This window comes from Camellia sinensis, chromosome 13, assembly GCF_055761805.1.
Source record: "Camellia sinensis isolate YWXY chromosome 13, ASM5576180v1, whole genome shotgun sequence".
Classification (NCBI taxonomy): Eukaryota; Viridiplantae; Streptophyta; class Magnoliopsida; order Ericales; family Theaceae; genus Camellia; species Camellia sinensis.
Window position 1 is genome coordinate 128,551,313 of NC_138973.1, and position 23,171 is coordinate 128,574,483.

The window sequence follows — 23,171 nt, forward strand, 5'->3', positions numbered from 1 at the left end:
ACGGATATTTCGTCCGCGAGATCGGCACCCATATATACGCGCGGTTTTTAAGACTTTCACCATAGACACTAAGGCCAACTTATTTCAACTAAACAATACATATTTGCCAGATTCACCCATTTTTCTCAAAACGATAAATATTTTCGAAGTATAAGTGTGGGATAATGCTCAATGAAAATGAATGAGAAAATAGTTTCAATTTTCTTAATTCTCATGCAATTTCTACAACAATCATAGCTATCTTCCATCGATAGCTCTAAATAGATATTTCTAAACAGATACATAATTCTCATTAAAGATAGACTTTCCAAATTTTCAAGATATGATGATAATAAATATCCAACCCCGCCATTCTCATCAAAACCAATCCAATTTCATATTCCCAACACCAATTCCATAATTTATATAAAATCAGCATTTAACATAATTAGGACAAAATCCCATTTTCTTCTAAAATCAATTCTACACAACGAAACCAACTATTTTATCACAACTCAAATCTCATTTTCAATTCCACAACCATTTCCAAGAATCCATTGTAAATACCCATCTTTTGATCTTTAACCCAAAACCCTAGATTTGTTTCAAAAATCTCCCAAATCACAATATTGTTTAGAAATCGCAAATAACTAAGTTAAAACTCATAGAAGGTGCGAAGAATCCCTGCATCAAGCTTAGACGACAACAGAGAGAGAATGGAGATACTTCAAAAATGTCAAAACCCAACTTTGTTCGAATCAACTGGAAGCCCGCGGCGTGCTCTACCCTTTTAACAAAGAGGCACGTGTAAGGAATTCGACGGATCTAGGTGTATTTGAGTGAAATAGATGAGTTTTAGAGAGAGAGAGAGAGAGAGAGAGAGAGAGAGAGAGAGAGACTGAGAGAAAATAAGGTTTTGAAATGTTTAGAGAGAGAGAGCTGAAAAAATGACTCAGAAAAGTGACTTTACGAACTGATATACATGCAGATGCTTGAGTGCGAGAAGTGTCGCTTGAGCGACCGGACACAATAAGTTGCACCGCTCGAGCGCAAGAAGCTTCGCTCGAGTGAAAAATACAAACTGTTAGAAGTTTTATAGACAGAAGACCAACGCTTGAGCGCAATAAGAGCCATTCGAGCCAACACCGCTCGAGCGCAAAAAGCTTCTCTCGAGCATAGAATACCACTTCCCAGTAGTTTTGCAGACCTACAAAAGTACTGAGAGTTCACAAAGATCGCTTGAGCAAAAGAAGTGACTCTCGAGCGAAGGAACAAAATTTTGGACAACAACAGTTTAAAAGAAAACAAGCTACCAACCTATTCCAAATGCAACCAACACAACCCAATAGCCAAACTCAAAGAGAAATAGGGGAAACAAAAAAAGAACAACTATATAAGGAAATGTAACCCAGATCCAAAACATCAAATGGGTCGAGTCTAATACAAAATCGCTATACTGAGAGAATAATAACCATCATGGTGTATTTAAAAAATATTTAGAATTTGAAATGTGTTTTTCTTGGTTTTCGATTGTTCTCCCTTCTCCCTCTTTTGTAATGCTTTATACCATTAATAAAATATCACTTTATTTTGCTGAGAAAAAAATTACCTTTTGTCACACTATACTAAATTTATATGTATACTGTGTATTTAAAATTTTGGATAATTAATTTCGATCATATTTCTAGGTACATAATATATGAAATAAAATTAGAGATAAAAATAAGATTATTAGTTGTCGTTTAATAACGTTATCAATTTATTTATGATATTAGAATACAAAAAAAAAACACAAAACAAGTCTTTGTGCATTTTTATTTTGTAAAAAATATAAACAAAAAATTGTTTGGTGTACGTAAACATTTCAAAAATAAATGAAAATAAAAATAAAGAAACATTTTTTTTTTATCGGCAAAAAGAAAGATTAATTGATGCATCAATCTGTGAAAACAGAGAGGAGAGATACAACAACAAAACAAAGCATGCGAAGGAGGAAGCATCAAGCATTAAAATGGATCCCAACAAGGTTGGCACCCAACAAAAAGTAAGAACGAAGTAGCCCAAAGCATGAGATACAAGGGAAAGAAGGGAACATGCCAGATAAAGCCCTAGAGAAAACCCATAAAAATAATCTGAAAGAAATAAACTGAAAGTAAACAAAATAGAGAAACTAAAAAAACATAAAAGCTTATCTCCTCTTCTTTGCTTTGATCTTCCGAATGTGTTGAATATGGAGAACAAAGTCTTGGACTGAAAAGCCAGTGAAACTTGAGTTCAATTTTGTCCATAAGGCTAAATGAATTTTAATTTCATCCACTAAATTATCCAGATTAGGTTGGATGCCACTGAATATTAGAGAGTTCCTGCTAGCCATAAATTCCAACATACGCATGAGAACAAAGCCAACCAGATGATTTTCTTTAGACTTTTGAACCGAAATCCTGACCGCCAAGAGAAAAGTGACTCCAAGGAATGAGGACAAATCCATCCATACCCCACCATGAGAGTAATGCAGATCACACACTCCATGAAAAGTGGTAGAGGATAAGAAGATGGTCTGATGATGCCAAGGTATCATGGCAGAAAACACAGAAGTTGTCAACATCTAGAGGTAAAATGTGCCTTTGAATTAGTAGGTCACAAGTGGCAATTCTACCTTGCAACAATAACCAACTAAAAATTCTTACTTTTAGTGGGGCAACAGATTTCCAAATGGCCTGAAAGTTACCTTCAACAATAGAAAGTGATGATTTATACCGATGACACAAAGATTTTACTGAGAACCAAACAAAATTTTCTAGTTTCCAAACAATCTTATCCTGAAGCTTAGGGTGAGGAAGGGGGTTAATGAGTAAAGAAGTTAATTGGCATAGAGACTCTGATTCCCAAGCACGAAGGCTTCGGTTGAATTGCAAATTCCAAAGAGGACCAGACAAATAGAATAAGGAGATTTTTCTATAAAGCAATCTTGCTGAGAGGACAAGAAGAATAGTCTTGAGAAGGATTCTGAGAGGGAAGCATTGTTGAGCCAAGAGTCAATCCGGAATAAAATGTCAACTTCATAACCAAGTTTGAGAATCAAATTATTAAAGGAAAAATGTTTGAGCTCTTCATTTTTTAAATTGAATGGTAGAATACCTTCCTACAAGCCTGAGTTGGAGGTAGAAAGAGGTCGCATAGGTGCTTGAGTTATAACGATTCTGCTTTTGACCCGTCACTTGTTGCATTCTGGACTCGGGTTTGTATGGTTTTGAATGGTGATTCATATCTTGTTTCCCTTGTCTCCTCTCTATTTTGGTTATTGGATTGTAGTTGTGCGTGTAGAACATGTTGGTTGCTTGTTTTTCCAAACCTTTGTTGCCCATATTTTTGCTTCTTCGCTCGAGTGGCCATTCTTGCACTCGAGCGGGCTTTGTAATCTTTGCTTCTCCGCTCGAGCGGCCTTTTTTGCGCTTGAGCGGACTTTACAAACTCTTAGTACTTTGCAAGTCTGCAAAACTACTGAGAGAGTGATTTCTACGCTCGAGCGGGTGGGTGCTCGAGCAGCCTTTCCCTGCGCTTAAGCATTGGTTTATTGTCTACAAAACTTCTGGATGTGTGTTTTCTACGCTCGAGCGATGAATTCTTGTACTCGAGCAATGAGTGTTCGTTGTGTCTTGGTGCTCGAGCGGCCTTCATTGAGCTCGATCAGAACAACTTTTTGTGTCTGACGTTCGAGCGTCAACTTTTCCAGTCGAGCAGACTGTGCGTCTATCAGATTGCGAAAATGACAGTTTATATCACTTTTTCACTCTTCTCTTTCTCTCTAAAACTTTCCAAAAACCTAGATCTTGACTCTCTCTCTCTCTCTCTCTCTCTCTCTCTCTACATTTTGGCCTAGATCCTTTGGGTTCTCTACCCCAGTGTCTTTGAGAAAAAGTTAGAGCATTCCAAGAGCTTCATTTTGATCTGATTGGAACCTGGTCTCAGCATTGTTGAGGGTTCTACTTTGCTTTGTCTGGTCTTCTCTTCTTGAGGTAGGGATTTTCTACACTCTAATATAGTTTTTAACTTAGTTATTCTTCATTTTGTAACAATGGTGGGATTTTGGGGAAATGTGAACAAACCTAGGGTTTGGGTGTCAAATGGAAAGAGGGGTTTTTTGGTGAATGAGAGGAAAATGATTGTGGGGTTTGAAAATGATGCGGTATGGTGTCAAAATTGTTGATTTTGGTACATGGTTGAAACTTGGGAAAAGAAGGGAGTTTTTCCTAAAATGATTATGATATTTATTTTGTATAAATAAATGAAATTAGTGTTGTAAACATGAAATTGGACGAGTATTGAAGTACATGGTGGAATTAAGTAGATGGTACGTCTCATCTTTCAAAATTTTTGAATAAATCATATATCTTGAGATTGTATATCTGTTTAGAAATAACTGTATTGGGCTATCGGTGGAGGATAGTTATGATTGTTGTAGAAATTGCATAAGGATTAGGTGAATTAAAACTAATCCATGGTTGGTTATCATTGAATATGATCATGATGTAAATACATTGTATATGTATGATTGTTTAAGAGGAGAAAGGGGATGTACTCGATGTATGTTATGTGTTTAAATACATTGTATATGTATGATTGTTTGGGTGGAGAAAAAGGATATACTCCATTGTTTGGGAGGAGAAAGGGGATGAACTCCATTATAATTAAGTTGGCCGGAGTGTCCTGGGTGAAAGTCCCGAAATTTATACATGGGTGCCGATCCCGCGGACGAAATTTTTGTAAAATGGCAGATTGAAGTGTTTGTGTATTAATGGTGTGATTGTAGAACCATTGAATTGTAGTCTCATTTGGGTTATTGAAAAATAATGAAATGGGCTAATGTATTGAAATGAATTGGAGGGGAATGAAATGAAATATGGACTTGGTATTCAATGACTATATAAAAATGTGAATGTTTTACCCCTGGCATTGTATAGGCACATTGCACTTATATCTTCGTTAAATCTCATATATTGTGTTAGATTATTCCTACTGGGCTGTGGCTCACCCTATTTGGGGAAAACCATTTTTAGGTGCTGGTGACATGCCTCAACCAAGGCAATAGCATTGGAGGGACTCTCGGGGGAGCATGAGCTTCTTTGTTTTGTTTCACTTTTTGTATAGCCTAGGGCTTTAATTGTATGAGCTAGTCTCACTTTTGTTGGAACCAAGCCAAGACTTGGAAAGGTGTAAGCCTAAAGGGAATTTATTTATGCTAAACTCTTCTATACTGTTAATATTATGAAATGAACGAACTTTACATTCTGATTCATGCTGTTATTCATATATATTTGGGTTGAACTTATGGTTTTATTTTGGGGGCGTAACATGAGTGAAGTCCATATTTCTAGACAATGACATTTCTCCATAGAGACTTCTTTTCTTATCCAAACCACCACCACCATTTGGCAAGAACATAAGCATTTTTTATCTTTAGAGAAGGGACACCTAACCCCCCTCCCCCCCGTGCGTCAGCCTTTTTGTAACAACATTCCATTGCGCTAGACGAGGTTTGCATTTGCCATCACTATCACCCCAAAGAAATTGCCTCTGTAATATTTTAGGCTCACTATAGATTGATTCTGCTAACTTGAAGAGTGACATATAATAGATAGGTAGATTGGAGAGGGTAGCTTTTAAGAGAGTGAGCCTACCTCCTAATGAGAGGTGTCTTATTTTCTAGAGGATCAATTGAGAGCTAAATCTCTTTACCACTGGTTGCCAAGCACAAAGAGATCTTGGATTAAAATCGATTAGGAGGCCCAAGAAAGATAAAGGTAAAGTTACAATTTTACAGCAAAGTATGCTTGTTGCCTGTGCCAAGAATGCATCATTAACTCTAACTCCCACCAAAGAGCTCTTGGAGTAGTTAATTTTCCGACCAGAGATACTCTCGAAGTTGAAAAGCACACTTTTGATTTTTCTATTCTCAATCAAGTTGGGATTTGTAACAATCATGGTGTCATCTGCAAATCAAAGATGGAATGTAACAAGGCCCTCTTGCCCAATGGCTACTCCTTGGATGAGAGAGGTTTGCCTTGCCTTTTGGAATAGACAATTGAGGCCTTTAGCCACAATAAGAAATAAGAAAAGAAAAAGGGGGTCTCCTTGTCTAAGTCCCCTCGACATTTGAAATTAAGCTAATACTGACCCGTTAATTAGAACAAAAACATATGCAGAGGAAACACATTCTTTAATCCAAGTGATCCATTTTGGGTTAATCTCCATCAAATCCGTAATGTGAAACAGATAGTTCTAATTGACTAAATCGAAGGCCTTTTCAAAATCAATTTTCATAATAATACCTTTAGATTTTTGCTTTTTCCACATGTTGATGACCTTATTTGCAATAAGGATATCGTCAAGAATTTGCCTTCCCTTTACAAAAGTTGTTTGACATTCACTGAGGACCTCGTGGATTACTAACTTGAGTCTATTAGCAAGGGTTTTTTCAAGAATTTTGTAGGTTGAACTAATGAGACTGATTGGTCTATAGTTGAGAAGAGAGTTTGGAACCTCAGTTTTAGGCACAAGAACGATGAATGAAGAATTTTAATTATTTAACAAGTTCACCGTGTTGGTGAAACTCGTTAATGAATTGCATGATGTCACTTTGCATTCAGGGCTAGATCTTTTTGAAGAAATTAAATTTAAACCCATCAAGCCCCGGGACTTTATTACCAACACATCCCCAAATTACAGACTTTACTTTGGAGGTTGAAAATGGTGCTACTAACATACTTGAGTTGGGAACAAAGAGTTTCAGCACTAAGTTACCTCTTAGAAAGGGGCGACACACTCAAGGGTTTAAAGAATAAATTTGAGAAGAAGGAAACAGCTTCAAACTTCATTTCATCAAGAGAATGAATAAGGCGATTCCCCACATAAAGATGCCCAATAAAGTTCTTGCGAAATATCCTCTTCATTAACTTATGGAAGAAAGACAAATTTTTATCTCCAAACTGAAGCCAAATCACCCTAGATTTTTGTCTGACGAGTTACTCCTCTATACTGTGAGCTTCCCACATATTAACTACCAGGGATCTTCTATGCACTTGTTGAGAGGAAGAATTGTCGTTATCTTCAAAGTGAAGATCCAGTTTATGTAAATCACCTTCAATAAGTGAAATTCGATTATACACGTTGCCATAAAACATTGTCGTTCCACTCTTTGATACACTATTTCAGATGGTGGAGTTTACGAGATATAACAACCATTCACTGGAAAATCTTTCCATTCCTTCTCAACCAGCTTGATTAGAGAGGTGTTTTGAATCAAAGCATCAAAAAACTTAAACAATTTTAGGTCCCAATCCAAAGTTTCATCATATACAAGGATAGAACTGTGGTCAGATAAACACCTTGGCAATCCCTATTGACTAAAGGAACAAGGGTCAGGCCAGGAGGAGGATACAAGAAAACAATCAAGTCTGCAACATTTTTCCACTGATTGCTTATTAGACCAAGTAAATTTTCTACCAAGAAGAGGAAGATGAACCAGATCCATATTGTGAATAAATGTGTTAAACTCAATCATACCTTTATTATGACAAAGGGAGCCTTTTTTTTTCACTGATACGACAACCTTCATTGAAATCTCCTTCAATAATCCATGGGCACAGAAAGAGAGGTTCAAGAGCCAAAAGCTCTGACCATAAGGCAGACTGCTCAATTTCATCATAATAGATCACCAAGAGACCAAGTGAAGGAATTGTTTCCCTTTGAAAATCACCTTTCCCCCAAATAATATGAACAGTTTTTTTTTTTGGAAACAGATTATAGTTTCAAATCCTGAATAAAAATGACTTCAACATGACGAGAGGCCGTAATGGATCTGACCATACTCTTCTTTTCAGACCTCTTAATCCCTCTCATGTTCTAAGAGAGGATCTTCATATCACCTTCTTGGAAGACTTCTAAAGTCGAGATTTATTAATCATCTCCATTTCAATGAAATCATTGAAAAGAACCTCTTCTTCAACTGGAAGATCGAATCCCAGGATTTTGGCAGCTTCCAAAGCATTCTCAGCATGCTTATGAGGAAGTGACTGTGGAACAGAGTCAGAATCATCATTGAACCTACGATTTCAATTTCTAATGGCACTGGATTTGATTGAGGATTGGGATAGGGATTTGGATTAGGGAGGGTTTCAGGTTTGTAGTTCCTACTAAGCCTTCGAGAGTTTGAGAGGGAGCCCTAGGTCAACCAACTCTTTCTTAGGCTTTAGTTTGGGCTAGATAGCTTTCTTAATGATGGTCGTCTTGGTTAGAAGGGTTGGAATGGGAATAACTGATGTGTTTGAAGAGGTTGGGCTAATAAATGGGAGGGGTTGATGGGCCTGGTAAATAAGAGTTAATGGGTTCAGGGTGAGGCATATCAAGAGGTGGCTTGGAGTTGATAATGGATAAAGCATTTGAAAATGGGCCCACATTCTCTCGAGACACAAAGCCAACGGTAAGTGGGGGGAAAAAAGGCACTTATGTGGGAAAGAGAAAAGTCTTAAGAGAGGGCGTCTCTAGGTTGAGCATCTAGGGAAGAGCTTTTGTCATTATTGACAACAACCAGTGGTTCTAGTTTAGAGGATTCTTCAGGTGACACATGGGACAAAAGGGAGTCATCCACGTGGCTGATAAGCGCTATGTCACTTGCCATGGAGGTAGCACCCAGAATAGACAAATCAACAATTTTGTCGATCAGAGGGATAACGATTTCGCCTGTTGTAGACACCCCATTTTTGACCGTCCTCAAGACTTGGACGTCACCGTTTGAACACTCGGTGATCATCCTTGTTCGTGTTCGTCTTGAGTTCCCGGAGGTCTCGGCTACGCGCCCTGCCTCAAGATCTCTCGACTCGACTATTTTGTGTCTGGTTTTGCACCAAACACTTGTTGTTTTGCTTTTGAGGGTGGGAAGTAGCTTGTAGGCCATCCCCACACCTCACCGGCCATGGCTTGAGGCCACCGGCCTTGTTTCCTGGCCACTGGCCATTGGTGATGGCCGGTCGGCACTCTTGATGGTCGGTCGGCAATATATTTGGCCGGCCGGCCACTGTTTTTGATCAATCGGCCACTTATCCTGACCGAGACCTTTTCTTGAGGGAGCTTGACCCTTTTTTACCTTTTTTTAGCTTCTCCAAGAAGCTTGACCCTTTTTTAGCTTCTCCAAGAAGCTTGACCTTTTTTTTAGCGTCTCCAAGAAGCTTGAACCTTTTGACCCTTTTTAGCTTCTCCAAGAAGCTTGAACCTTTTGACCCTTTTTAGCTTCTCCAAGAAGCTTGACCTTTTTTTTTAGCTTCTCCAAGAAGCTTGACCCCTTTTTTTAGCTTCTCCAAGAAGCTTGATCCTTTTTTTTAGCTTCTTGAAGAAGCTTGGCCTTCTTGGCCCTTTTGCTCCAAGGTTCTAAGAGAAGCTTGACCCTCTTGACCCCTTTGCCTAGCTTCTCCAAGAAGCTTGGCCCTTTTGATCCAAGCTTCTAAGAGAAGCTTGGCCTTTTTTCTCAAAGCTTCCAAGAGAAGCTTTGCCCCCTTGTCTTGCTCTATAAATATAGAGCCTATCCTTCCATTCAAGAGGTTCCAAGAATTGGTCTAAGGCTCCATACATATATCTCTCTCCATATCTCCTCCATTTTAGCTCCAAATTGCTTGGTTCTTGGTTCCTTTGCACACCAACCCCTAGCCTAACACCTCCATCATCAACCTAAGGAGCTTGGAAGCCATTTTCAGAGGCTAAGGGACTGTTTTTTTTGTCCAAGAAGCTGCTGGTTTCGTTGGTCTACAAGGGTGAGCCTTTAACCCTCTTTTATCCCCCATTTTTGCAAAGTTTTTAGCCTGTCTTGCTTGTTGTTTTGAGCTTTGTGTATAACATAAAAAAGTTCTTTTTTTTTTGTGTTTAAGATACTTCATTAAGGACACTTTTGTGTTTGGGGTCGTTTACCCCCTCTTAGGCCTTGTTTGGCCCCATTTTGTGCTATTTTTGGTGAACTTCGGGACCACCTTGTTTGGGCCTCCCCACCACTGAAATCTTGAGGGATTTCAGTGGTGAGGATGGTGGTTTAAGGTCCTAAGAATGAGAGGGGTGACCCTCTCCCTTGTTGCCTTGTTTGTTGCCCTTTTTGGCCTTCCAAATGGGCTCCTATTTGCATGCTTCCAAGCCTTGTTTCAAGCATTTTTCAGTGGGTTTTAGGCCCCCCATAAGCCATTTCCAAAGTTGGTTTGGTCTTGTTGAATGTCCTTATTGCATGTGTAGAGTAACCCTCTTGTTGGCCTTTCAAAGGAACACCCCATCCTAGCATGTGTGGACCTTGTTTCCATGTGTTTTTGGGGCTTATTTGACATACCATGTCACTTTTTTTACTTGGTTTAGACACACCATGCTTGCTTTGCATACTTGTCTTGTAATGCCATGAAATTGCCTTAACATGTGCCTAGCATTTAGACCACCATGCTTGCATGTTTTGGCTTAGCTTTGTGAAGCTTTTATGCATGTTTTAGTGTGCTTAAGGTCTGTTTTTGGTCATTTGGGTCATCCATGCTTTGCTTTGTATAGCTACCATGCAATCTCCCTTGTAGGCCTTGAGTGTTGACCCCCCTAGCATGCTTTACTTGCTTTGTTTCAGTGGTTTGGAACCACTTATCATGCCATTTCAGTCCTTATAGCATGCTTTTATACTTGCATTTGATGCTCCTTTAATGCTTCAAGAGGTTGGTATCTTATGCTCCACGTTTGGCCCCTTTTGTATGCTTCCATGTATAGGCCATTTAGATGCCATCTAGGTGTGTCTTTGACCTTAATTTGGCATGATTTGGGATTGTTTTAATTCACTTTGATCATTTGCTTCATGTGTCATAAGATCATAGTTTAAGTCCTTGGGTTTGGATGAATGTTTTGCTTGCATTGGTAGGTTGATTTGGCATCATCTTCTACATGTTTTTCAAAGCTTATCATGTATGCTATGTGCCAATGTTTGCCTCTTTTAAGTGTGCTTGAAAGTTGCTTCTATATGCTTAGGTATTCAACCATGTTTGCATGCATGTTTGTATGCTTAGGTACTTGGCTCATGACATTTTGTTGCATGTTTAAATGGTGTTGCATTTGGCATGCATTTCTTGCTAAGTTTCCTAACATGTTACATGCCTTGCATGTGTGCATGGTTAAGATTACACTTTGCATGTTTGCTAACTTGCATACTTGTCCTCACGTTCATGTTGCATACTTAGCCTCCATGCCTAGGTTGTATTGCATAGAGCATGCATGCTTTGCCTCTTGAATTGAGTATGATAGAGGTTGGGCTTTATGTGTTTAATTGGTTTGCATTTCATTTGATATCGAAGTTGCACAGTTGGCTTTTGGGCCATCATGCATTGAAATGCGTGATTGATGGCCCGAGGGTCGAGGGCCATGCTCCCTTGAGTCCCTTGCATGATAAGGAGTGTGGTTGGTGCATACATTTGCTTGAAATACATTGCCATGCCTTGTCTGCCCTCTGCTGCTGTCAAACAGGTTTCAACAAGAAGAATTGGCCGGCTGGCAGTGTTTGGTGCCGACCGGCAAAACAGGTTTGGCCGAGAGCATAATGTTTAGCCGATGACCATTCTAAATGGCCGGTGATGATCTCACTCAGCCGGTAGTGTCCCACAACACTCAGAGAAGCAACCTTGGAAGTTGTGCAATTTTCAGAGAAGCAGAACAGTCAAAGCAGAGGCAAACTTGTGGATGGCAGTGACTTTCCGAGCGGAGCCGAGCGCGCATTGCATTGGGCCCTCTTCCCGAGACCGTTTACTGCTTTCATTAGATTAGTTAATTTGTTAATTAATTAATTGGTCAGTAATAATTAATTAGCTTGTAGGTTAATTAATTTGTATTATTCTTTTGGTCCCTCCGAGCGAGGGTGAATTTGTAATAAGTGTGGGTGCGTGTGTGCATGTCTTCCAACCCCCACTTCTTTCTCCCTTTTACTTACCTGCTTTTGATGGTTAGTATTAGGACATGTTTACTTTAGCATAACTTATGCTATGCATGCGTGCATCATTCATCAGTATTGCATGCACCAGGCTCGGCGCATCATACTAACTGCATAAGTATTTCAAATCTAACTTGAATACATGCTACTTGTGCATTTTCACATGTCATTTATAGACTAGCTGAGCCTACTCTAGTGACATTCCGCATGTGTTACATTAGCCATCTTAACATGAACTAGGATCATGCATATGATTACTAACTAGTTTCTGTTTTGGCTTGGAGTACTCTGTAAGTCCTTTTGCTTTAGCATACCGCATGCGTGTGAGTGTTGCCATAATTGCATGATTACCATGAGGCTAGCTGCTTATGCGATATAACTGCTTGAATGCCAGTAGATGAAGGTTGAATTACCTAAATTGGGATAACGCATTAGAACTGTGAGTTTTAAGCCCACTAGATAGTGGCAAAACCATCTTTTCTAAAGCCCACTTGAGGGTGGCAAAACCTGCATTTCAGCCTACTTGCGAGTAGCAAACCGTTTTCAAAACAAGCATGAAATGTTTTGTTCCAATTTAGGTGATTTGGTCTATACTTGTTTGCTGTGCACATAACATAGTAATTCTAGGCTAATAACCGGAATAAGAACACATAACGTTTTCAAAAACGGATATCATGGTTAGTAGAGGCCGATCTTCGGTTCGGGCAAGAGGGGGTGCTCATAGCTGACCTTCCCCAATCGTACCCAAGCTTCCGAGCCGAGGCAACTTTGGTGATGACGGACACGTGGCCTTTGGCACTGAGTCAGGGTTTCCTAAATTCCCTAAAATAAAAATATTTAGGTGGCGACTCTGTATCTGGCAAAGCAGTCCATGTTTGGCACTTCTTTCTAAAAATCTGTTTTTCTCAAAACGATTTGCCGGATTTGGACTCTTTGGTTCAGATTAAGAACCGTGACAATTTGAGTCCGAACTGTAGTAGACCCGCAAAACGAACAGAACGGGGGGACTCGTCCTCCCGGGGCGTTCGGGGACGTCTACAGTTTCTGGCGACTCTGCTGGGGAGGTTAGAGAGCTTGACTCGAACTCGTGATATGCTGTTTTGATTTCACTTATGTGTTTCTTTGCATTGCATGTGCATTGGTGTGCCTAGGACACCGTGTTTTCCATCTGCCATTCCTGAACGGTTTGTCGGAGGCTTGTCTTGTCAAGCCATGACCATAAGGTTGATCGGTTATGGGCTCTGACAGTATGGGAACACAAACCCCGGTTTTACCGGGGCACCCTTTTCGACCATTCGACCTAGTGCATATTCGGAAACCATAGTGACCATTCCAAGCTAGGACAGGTTGCTTACCTGATTATAGGTTGTTTGAAACCGTTGCATGCGTAGTGAAACCCTAGCTCCTGACAAAATAGGACAGGGAAACCCTACCCCAACATAGGGGTGTTTTGGCTCTCATTTGCTTGCTATGTGCTTTTTGGAGTTGGCCTCTACAGGAATGCATATATCAGTTTGCAAGTCGGGGTATCAGGCCTGCGGGCATCAGTGTTTTGAGAATCAGTTATATCTGCGGGTATCAGATTCAGATTTGGGGCAGTGATTTTGGGGAACAGTGATCAGTAGTAGAATACAGTTATTCAGTTATGCCTATGCCTGTTCTGATGAAATTGGGCTAAGATGCTGCCTGTTTTCTCTTTTGCTAGGTAGTGCTGGAACCATAGCTTCAGAAGGCTCCAATATCCCCCGAGGTTCATTGGACTTGTACTGATAGACTTTGTCAGGTCGTAGACTCAGTTCAAGGGTAATCAGGGCCAGAGAAGGCTAGTCAGGCACAGACCACCAATACAACAGCTACCAGATCAGTGATCTTTGAGCAGTCGGGCTGAGATTTCCGAGCCTATTGCCGACACAGATATACCGGTTGCTCAGTTAGATTAGAACAGTATGTCGAGTCTGGAAGAGATGGTGCGCCAACTCCAGGATAGTATGAAAGCCATGCAGCAAGACACTGTCCGTCATGCAGAATTCGCCAAGCAACATGCTGTGGTCATAGCCCAACAGGCAGAGACAATTGCCAGATTGGAGCAGCAAACTGGAGTATCTACTTCGCACCAGGCTCCTCCCCCACCAAGAGTTCCCATACTCAGGGAGGCAACCCACGTCCAGGATGATACGGACATTCCAGTCGGGCCAGCTCCGCCCCCGGTTCTACTCCAACTATCCAAGACACCCATCAACCTACCGGACTTCCCTTTTGAGTTAGAGACGGATCCAACGGCGCTAAAGATGAGCAAGCTTGAAAGGTTGTTCAAGAAGGCTCAAGGCATGAAATCTGTCCCGGACATCGAGGATGGGTATACCGATGCAGCTGTGACGCTGCCAGACAGATTCAAGATGCCACATATTGACCGTTTCGATGGGTCCGGGGATCCCATTGTGCACTTGCGGCTGTTTTCAGACATTCTAAGGCCGATGGGCCTCACCAGATTACAGAAGCTATCATTCTTTGGCCGGACCCTGTCTGGGATAGCCGCAATCTGGTATGCGAAATTGGAGAACTCTGTGAAATAGAATTGGGAAGAGATGGCTGAGGCCTTCAGTGATCAATACTCCTACAACACACAGATTGAGGTCACAACTCGTGATCTTGAAGTCACCTGCCAAGAGCCAAAGGAGGGTTTTTCAGAGTTTGTGGCGAGGTGGAGAGCAAAGGCCTCAATGATGGCTACAAGGCCTTCCGACAAACACCAGATAAGGATGGTTGTGCGCAACCTCCAACCCAAACTAATGCAGAAAATGATCGTGCTCCCCTTCCCTACCTTTTCGGATCTGCATGAGATGGGGGTACAGATCGAGGATGCTATGAAGCAAGGCCTTATTGATCAGGAGAAAGAGCAGCCCAGGAGGGCATTTACCCGCAATTCGAATGCGACCACCAGTGGTGACGCAGTTGCAAGATCTTCTGAAGTGGGTATGGTCGCCACCACCACACCGAGAACAGCCACCCCTTTTGTTGGTGCATCCAATCCAAACCCCCGAACTTCGGACTATCTACCCCGAGGCAAGAGGGTTTTCACCCCACTTTTTATGCCTTTGTCTAAAGCCCTGGCGGTCCTACTCAGGAAAGGACATCTGAAACCGTTGGAACAACGGCCTCTACCCGATCCTCTCCCTCCAAAGCATGACCTGACTAAGTACTGTGCTTTTCATCAACAAACCGGTCATGACACCGACAGTTGCGTCCGTCTCTGCCACGAGATATAAAATTTGATTGACAACAGGGTCATCCCCGCACCGGGTCCTGCAAAGTCTATCGGCACTTGATCAGTGAACTTGTGGGGGATAATGTGACTTTGTGATCGGGGGATGAACCACCTGCGGGCGGCGTTCAGTTTATTCCAAGATGTGGCATTTGGCACAAACTGTTTTGAGCAGTTGCGAATGTTAGTTTTGTACGTTCTGGCTTGGGTATTGAGTCAGTTCTGTTGTTTTGAGTCTGTCTCTTTGTTTTGAGTCAGTCTTTTCATATCGAGTCAGTCCTGTTGAGTCTGTCTCGTTGTATTGACTCAGTCGGGCCTGTCTTGTTGTATCGAGTCAATCCTGTTTTGTTAAGAGTCGGGTGATTCCGGGGGTGTTACCTCGGACATCACTATCTTGTTTTGTGTTTGTCTTTTTGCTTTCTTTTGAGTCTGTTTCTGCCTTGGAGCCAGTTATGCCAGCAGATTTGAATGGAACAGCAATGATTTTCACAATCTTGTGTTTGCTTCTGCCGTGTGCCAGTTGTGCCAGAAGTTTGAATGGAATGACAGTGCTCTTCGCCTGCCTTTTTTGTGCCTTTGAAGTCATTGTAATGACCTAAGTTTTTCAAAACATTGTGATAAAAACGAAGAGGAAGGAATTCCTCGGGTTTTGCAAAATTTGATCAATTGAGAGAAAGAGAGGCATGCTAAGCCCTTAATGAATGAAATCATGTTTGTTAACGTGAGTACTGAGAAGGATCCTAGCTTGATCCAGATTGGTCCTACACTGTCTTCAGCACGAGCGATTTGTCGCTTTCTTAAAAGATTTCAAAAACTGTTTTGCGCGGTCCTATGAAGACTTGTGTGGAATCACTCTTGAGATTGTGCAGCCTAGGATCACTCTCAGCCTCAAGATTCAATCCATTTGTTTTCGAACCTTGAACCCATTCAGAACGTTCAACGGTCAACCGCCATGTGAGGCCTGTGTGGCCAGATTCAAAGCAGCCCTTGAACAAGAGGCAAGAAAGTCAGATCAAGAAGATCAGATTTCATCAAAAGAGGCTTGCGAAGCTAGAACAAAAGCACCCCTCGAACTAGGGGCAAAAATGTCCGATATTCTCGAAGAGCCGAAGATGGATCCTTCAGTAAATCAACACAACAGCCACTCTCCTGGATACTGATGGCTTCAAAACCCTAAAACCATTTGGTATGGACTTATTACACTTTTACCCTTTGAGAGGCTCGCTGGGCCGAAAACCCGGAAGGGCGACCCAGGCAAAAGTTAGAGCAAGAGAAAAATACAAAAAACAAAAAAAAAAACAAAAAAAAATGCAAAAAAAAAAGAGAAAAGAAAAAAAATAACAAAAAAAACAAAAAAGAAAAAAAGAATGAAAAAGAATGAAAAGATACAAAAATTGAAGAAAAAAAAAAAGAACAAAGCTCGCAAGGTCGAAAACCCGCAACGGGCGCCTTGGCAAAAGTTAGAGCCTAAAAAGGAGAGGTTAATACCCGAGTGTACCTTAACCCCGAACTACGTGAGGCTTGATTCCCATCTTTGGGATACGTAGGCAACTTCATTCTAAAGTCCAGCCCTAAAACACTTCAAATTCAACTGTGTCCATGTGATGGTTCTAGTCATCTTTGTCTTTTCTGTATCCGGGAGTTCGGTTGCAATCATCGCTCAGAGGACTGATTACAATACACTACGGTGCCTTTCAGACAAAGGGCAACTTTCCGTTGCCATTCAATGCATCGCGGTGTCATTCAAACAAGGGGCAACTTTCCGTTGCCATTCAATGCACCGCGGTGTCATTCAAACAAGGGGCAACTTTCCGTTGCCATTCCATACGCTACGGTGCCGTTCAAACAAGGGGCAACTTTCCATTGCCATGCAACTCTCTTCGAGCAAAGGGGCAATTTTCCTTCAGATCTGAGGTTGTACATCTCAAGAGTAGGTTCCATGCTTGTTGAGCATTGGCCGTTTGCAAAAATAGTTTTTGAGAATTTTTACTGAGGTTGACTATTATCTCGAAAATTATTCCATTTTTCCAAAAAACTAGACCATTTCTTGGGCCCAAAAAAGGAAAATTTTCAGTGCTCATAGCCTGACTCGCATGATTTTCAAATCAAAAATCGAACAAGCACGTTAATCTAACTTTCATTTTGATCAAAATTATTTTAGAAAGCCAAAACAAAAAATGGCCAAAACGATGAACTAGGGACACAGTTAAGTCGGGCTTCTTGTCTTTTCCCCTTTTTTTAACATACTCGCCAAGAAAGGCACTCTACCTGCCAGAAGAGGGCACAACTGAAGTTAACAACAAAGGGCTGAAAGCTCTTTCATCCTCCAAGCAACGAGGTATCAAGCTAAGTGCGAAGCACGAACTGGAATGGATCAAGATATTCCACTCCCTCATCTGGACAGATCTGACCACGTCCAAACTCCCCAGCAGAGCATTGTCAACCAATGTCAGCTGCAGATTTGCTACACACCCAATTGTAGCGCAACCCCTCTGTGGAAGAAACTCATTGTTGTGAACAAGAAGAAGAATCTAGCGGAATGCTAGGGGCAAGAGCCCATAACTGTCTGTTTATTCATCAACTACCCAGGGGAGGGATTAAAAATGAGAGATTGAATAATAGAGAGATGTGCGATGAGAGGAAAAGTGAGAAAAGGTTTTTTTTTTCAGAAAAATAGAGCTTGAGGGCCAAGTGATGTGAGAATCACAAATGAGAAAGGGTGGGAAACAATGCCCAGTGAAACAGGCTCCCTGTGCACGTCTGTGTGTCGTGTCTTTTGTTTTGTTTGTCTCGATTCTTGCTTTGAGTCGTTCCGAGCGTGTCTCGATGTGTTTCGGTTGTTTACCTTTTGTTTTCCGTTGCTGAGTCGTAGTGCGCTGTGTTTAGTCGTAGGCTCAATACCCGGTCGAGAACTCATTCTCAATTTCAAAAATAAAATCGCTTTGTGCTTAGAGTGCTGTGCCATTCTTCACGTTTGTGCAAAACAAGATTCGTTCTTTCATAAAACTGCAGGGTTCAACCCAAATCATGTCAGAACAGTAAAACCAGGACCTATTTGAAGCTATATGGGTTCCAGACTACAAAACAAAAGCAAAAGAGGAAAATATCGGGTATCTGAGTGTGCTTCAACTTCGGAAAACTCCGTGATTGTGCTCCGGATGTACCTCTTCAGGCCTTGTCAGTGCTCCGAAGAATGACTGTGCCTCTACTCCAAGCTTAAGCCTGCTTCAAGTCAGAATGGCAATTAAAGCAGCAGCAGATGTTATCTCTCGCCAATGTAAACAGGGTGTTCCTTTTTCGAGCAGAGTTGTGTTGCCAAGTCCTCCGAAAGGTAAATCGGAGGCACCAGAGTACATGTTTGATGCCCTTCCATTGCATAGAATGTGAACTTTCATATACACTTCAGTTGCATGCGTGCCACGCATCGTTATGTTTCTGCATAGAATATGCTTTCAATGTTGCATAGAAAATGCCCCCATAAATGCATTTTATCGCACTGTCTTGTGCACCTGCATTGCATTGTTTTGCGCGCTCCTTTGTTTCGAAACACGGGGATACGTCCCTATGTTTCTTCTCCTTCTTTCCGAAACACCGGGATACGTCCCCACGTTTCTTCTCTCTTTTCAAAACACCGGGATACGTCCCTACATTTCTCCTTCTTTTTGAAACAATGGGATACGTCCCTATGTTTCTCTCTCTTTCTGAAACAACGGGATACGTCTCTATGTTCCTCTCCCTTTCCGAAACACCGGGATACGTCCCTATGTTTCTCTCCCTTTCCGAAACACCGGGATATGTCCCTATGTTCCTCCTCCTCTCCGAAACACCGGGATACGTCCCTATGTTTCTTCTCCTTTGTCGAAACACCAGGATACGTCCCTATGTTTCTCCTCCTTGTTCGTAACACTGGGATACGTCCCTAATCCTTGGGATACGTCCCAAACCTTTGGGATACGTCCCTAATCCTTAGGATACGTCCCTAATCCTTTGGGATACGTCCCTAATCTTTGGGATACGTCCCTAATCCTTTGGGATACGTCCCTAACCTTTGGGATACGTCCCTAGTCCTTGGGATACGTCCCTAATCCCCGGGATACGTCCCTATGTTTCTCCCTCTTCGGTTAAAAGCGTTCGAAATACGTTCCAATGCTTACACCATTCCGAAATACCGGGATATGTCTCAATGTTTCTCCCTCTTTGGTTAAGAGCATTTGGAATATGTTCTGGTGCTTGAACCACTCTGGAACACTGGGATACGTCCCTATGCTTTTCTTTCTTTCCGAAAATCCGGGATATGTCCCTATGTTTCTCATTCCTTCCGAAACACCGGGATACGTCCCTATGTTTCTCTTTCGTTCCTAAACTTCGAGATACGTCCCTATGTTTCTCTTTCCTTCCAAAACACCGGGATACGTCCCTATGTTTCTCCTTCGTTTCGAAACACCGGGATATGTCCCTATGTTTCTCCCCCTTTGGTTGAGAGCATCTGGAATACGTTCCAATGCTTATACATTTCTGAAACACCGGGATACGTCCCTATGTTTCTTGCATGATCATTAGTTATGCTCGGCTTGGTGCATTGTCTTGCATTTTGCCCCTGCACTCGGGCGCATACCTTTATTTGTAGCTTGTATGCTTTGTCTAAGTCTTCGGCCTTGTCAAAAATGGGTCGTCTCTGGGCTTTGACATTCACTCCCGTCATTGTTATGACTTTCGAGTTCTGTCAAAGAGGGGCAACTGTAGACACCCCATTTTTTACCGTCCTCAAGACTTGGACGTCACTGTTTGAACACTCGGTGATCATCCTTGTTCGTGTTCGTCTTGAGTTCCCGGAGGTCTCGGCTATGCGCCCTGCCTCAGGATCTCTCGACTCGACTGTTTTGTGTCTGGTTTTGCACCAAACACTTGTTGTTTTGCTTCTAAGGGTGGGAAGTAGCTTGTAGGCCATCCCCACACCTCACCGGCCATGGCTTGAGGCCACCGGCCTTGTTTCCTGGCCACCGGCCATTGGTGATGGCTGGTCGGCACTCTTGATGGTCGGTCGGCATTATATTTGGCCGGCCGGCCACTGTTTTTGATCAATCGGCCACTTGTCCTGACCGAGACCTTTTCTTGAGGGAGCTTGACCCTTTTGAACCTTTTTTTAGCTTCTCCAAGAAGCTTGAACCTTTTGACCCTTTTTAGCTTCTCCAAGAAGCTTGACCTTTTTTTTAGCTTCTCCAAGAAGCTTGAACCTTTTGACCCTTTTTAGCTTCTCCAAGAAGCTTGACCTTTTTTTTTAGCTTCTCCAAGAAGCTTGACCCCTTTTTTTAGCTTCTCCAAGAAGCTTGATCCTTTTTTTTAGCTTCTTGAAGAAGCTTGGCCTTCTTGGCCCTTTTGCTCCAAGGTTCTAAGAGAAGCTTGACCCTCTTGACCCCTTTGCCTAGCTTCTCCAAGAAGCATGGCCCTTTTGATCCAAGCTTCTAAGAGAAGCTTGGCCTTTTTGCTCAAAGCTTCCAAGAGAAGCTTTGCCCCCTTGTCTTGCTCTATAAATATAGAGCCTATCCTTCCATTCAAGAGGTTCCAAGAATTGGTCTAAGGCTCCATACATATATCTCTCTCCATATCTCCTCCATTTTAGCTCCAAATTGCTTGGTTCTTGGCTCCTTTGCACACCAACCCCTAGCCTAACACCTCCATCATCAACCTAAGGAGCTTGGAAGCCATTTTCAGAGGCTAAGGGACTGTTTTTTTTGTCCAAGAAGCTGCTGGTTTCGTTGGTCTACAAGGGTGAGCCTTTAACCCTCTTTTATCCCCCGTTTTTGCACAAGTTTTTATCCTGTCTTTTAGCTCCAAATCTCCTCCATTTTAGCTCCAAATTGCTTGGTTCTTGGCTCCTTTGCACACCAACCCCTAGCCTAACACCTCCATCATCAACCTAAGGAGATTGGAAGCCATTTTCAGAGGCTAAAGGACTGTTTTTTTTGTCCAAGAAGCTGCTGGTTTCGTTGGTCTACAAGGGTGAGCCTTTAACCCTCTTTTATCCCCCGTTTTTGCACAAGTTTTTATCCTGTCTTTCTTGCTGTTTTGAGCTTTGTGTATAACATAAAAAATTTCTTTTTTTTGTGTTTAAGATACTTCATTAAGGACACTTTTGTGTTTGGGGTCGTTTACCCCCTCTTAGGCCTTGTTTGGCCCCATTTTGTGCTATTTTTGGTGAACTTCGGGACCACCTTGTTTGGGCCTCCTCACCACTAAAATCTTGAGGGATTTCAGTGGTGAGGATGGTGGTTTAAGGTCCTAAGAATGAGAGGGGTGACCCTCTCCCTTGTTGCCTTGTTTGTTGCCCTTTTTGGCCTTCCAAAGGGGCTCCTATTTGCATGCTTCCAAGCCTTGTTTCAAGCATTTTTCAGTGGGTTTTAGGCCCCCCATAAGCCATTTCCAGAGTTGGTTTGGTCTTGTTGAATGTCCTTATTGCATGTGTAGAGTAACCCTCTTGTTGGCCTTTCAAAGGAACACCCCATCCTAGCATGTGTGGACCTTGTTTCCATGGGTTTTGGGGGCTTATTTGACATACCATGTCACTGTTTTTACTTGGTTTAGACACACCATGCTTGCTTTGCATAGTTGTCTTGTAATGCCATGAAATTGCCTTAACATGTGCCTAGCATTTAGACCACCATGCCTGCATGTTTTGGCTTAGCTTTGTGAAGCTTTTATGCATGTTTTAGTGTGCTTAAGGTCTGTTTTTGGTCATTTGGGTCATCCATGCTTTGCTTTGTATAGCTACCATGCAATCTCCCTTGTAGGCCTTGAGTGTTGACCCCCCTAGCATGCTTTACTTGCTTTGTTTCAGTGGTTTGGAACCACTTATCATGCCATTTCAGTCCTTATAGCATGCTTGTATGCTTGCATTTGATGCTCCTTTAATGCTTCAAGAGGTTGGTATCTTATGCTCCATGTTTGGCCCCTTTTGTATGCTTCCATGTATAGGCCATTTAGATGCCATCTAGGTGTGTCTTTGACCTTAATTTGGCATGGTTTGGGACTGTTTTGATTCACTTTGATCATTTGCTTCATGTGTCATATGATCATAGTTTAAGTCTTTGGGTTTGGATGCATGCTTTGCTTGCATTGGTAGGTTGATTTGGCATCATCTTCTACATGTTTTTCAAAGCTTATTATGTATGCTATGTGCCAATGTTTGCCTCTTTTAAGTGTGCTTGAAAGTTGCTTCTATATGCTTAGGTATTCAACCATGTTTGCATGCATGTTTGTATGCTTAGGTACTTGGCTCATGACATTTTGTTGCATGTTTAAATGGTGTTGCATTTGGCATGCATTTCTTGCTAAGTTTCCTAACATGTTACATGCCTTGCATGTGTGCATGGTTAAGATTACACTTTGCATGTTTGCTAACTTGCATACTTGTCCTCACGTTCATGTTGCATACTTAGCCTCCATGCCTAGGTTGCATTGCATAGAGCATGCATGCTTTACCTCTTGAATTGAGTATGATAGAGGTTGGGCTTTATGTGTTTAATTGGTTTGCATTTCATTTGATATCGAAGTTGCGCACTTGGCTTTTGGGCCATCATGCATTGAAATGCATGATTGATGGCCCGAGGGTCGAGGGTCATGCTCCCTTGAGTCCCTTGCATGATAGGGAGTGTGGTTGGTGCATACATTTGCTTGAAATACATTGTCATGCCTTGTCTGCCCTCTGCTGCTGTCAAACAGGTTTCAACAGGAAGAATTGGCCGGCTGGCGGTGTTTGGTGCCGACCGGCAAAACAGGTTTGGTCGAGAGCATAATGTTTAGCCGATGACTATTCTAAATGGCCGGTGATGATCTCACTCTGGCGGTAGTGTCCCTCAGAGAAGCAACCTTGGAAGTTGTGCAATTTTCAGAGAAGCAGAACAGTCAAAGCAGAGGCAAACTTGTGCATGGCAGTGACTTTCCGAGCGG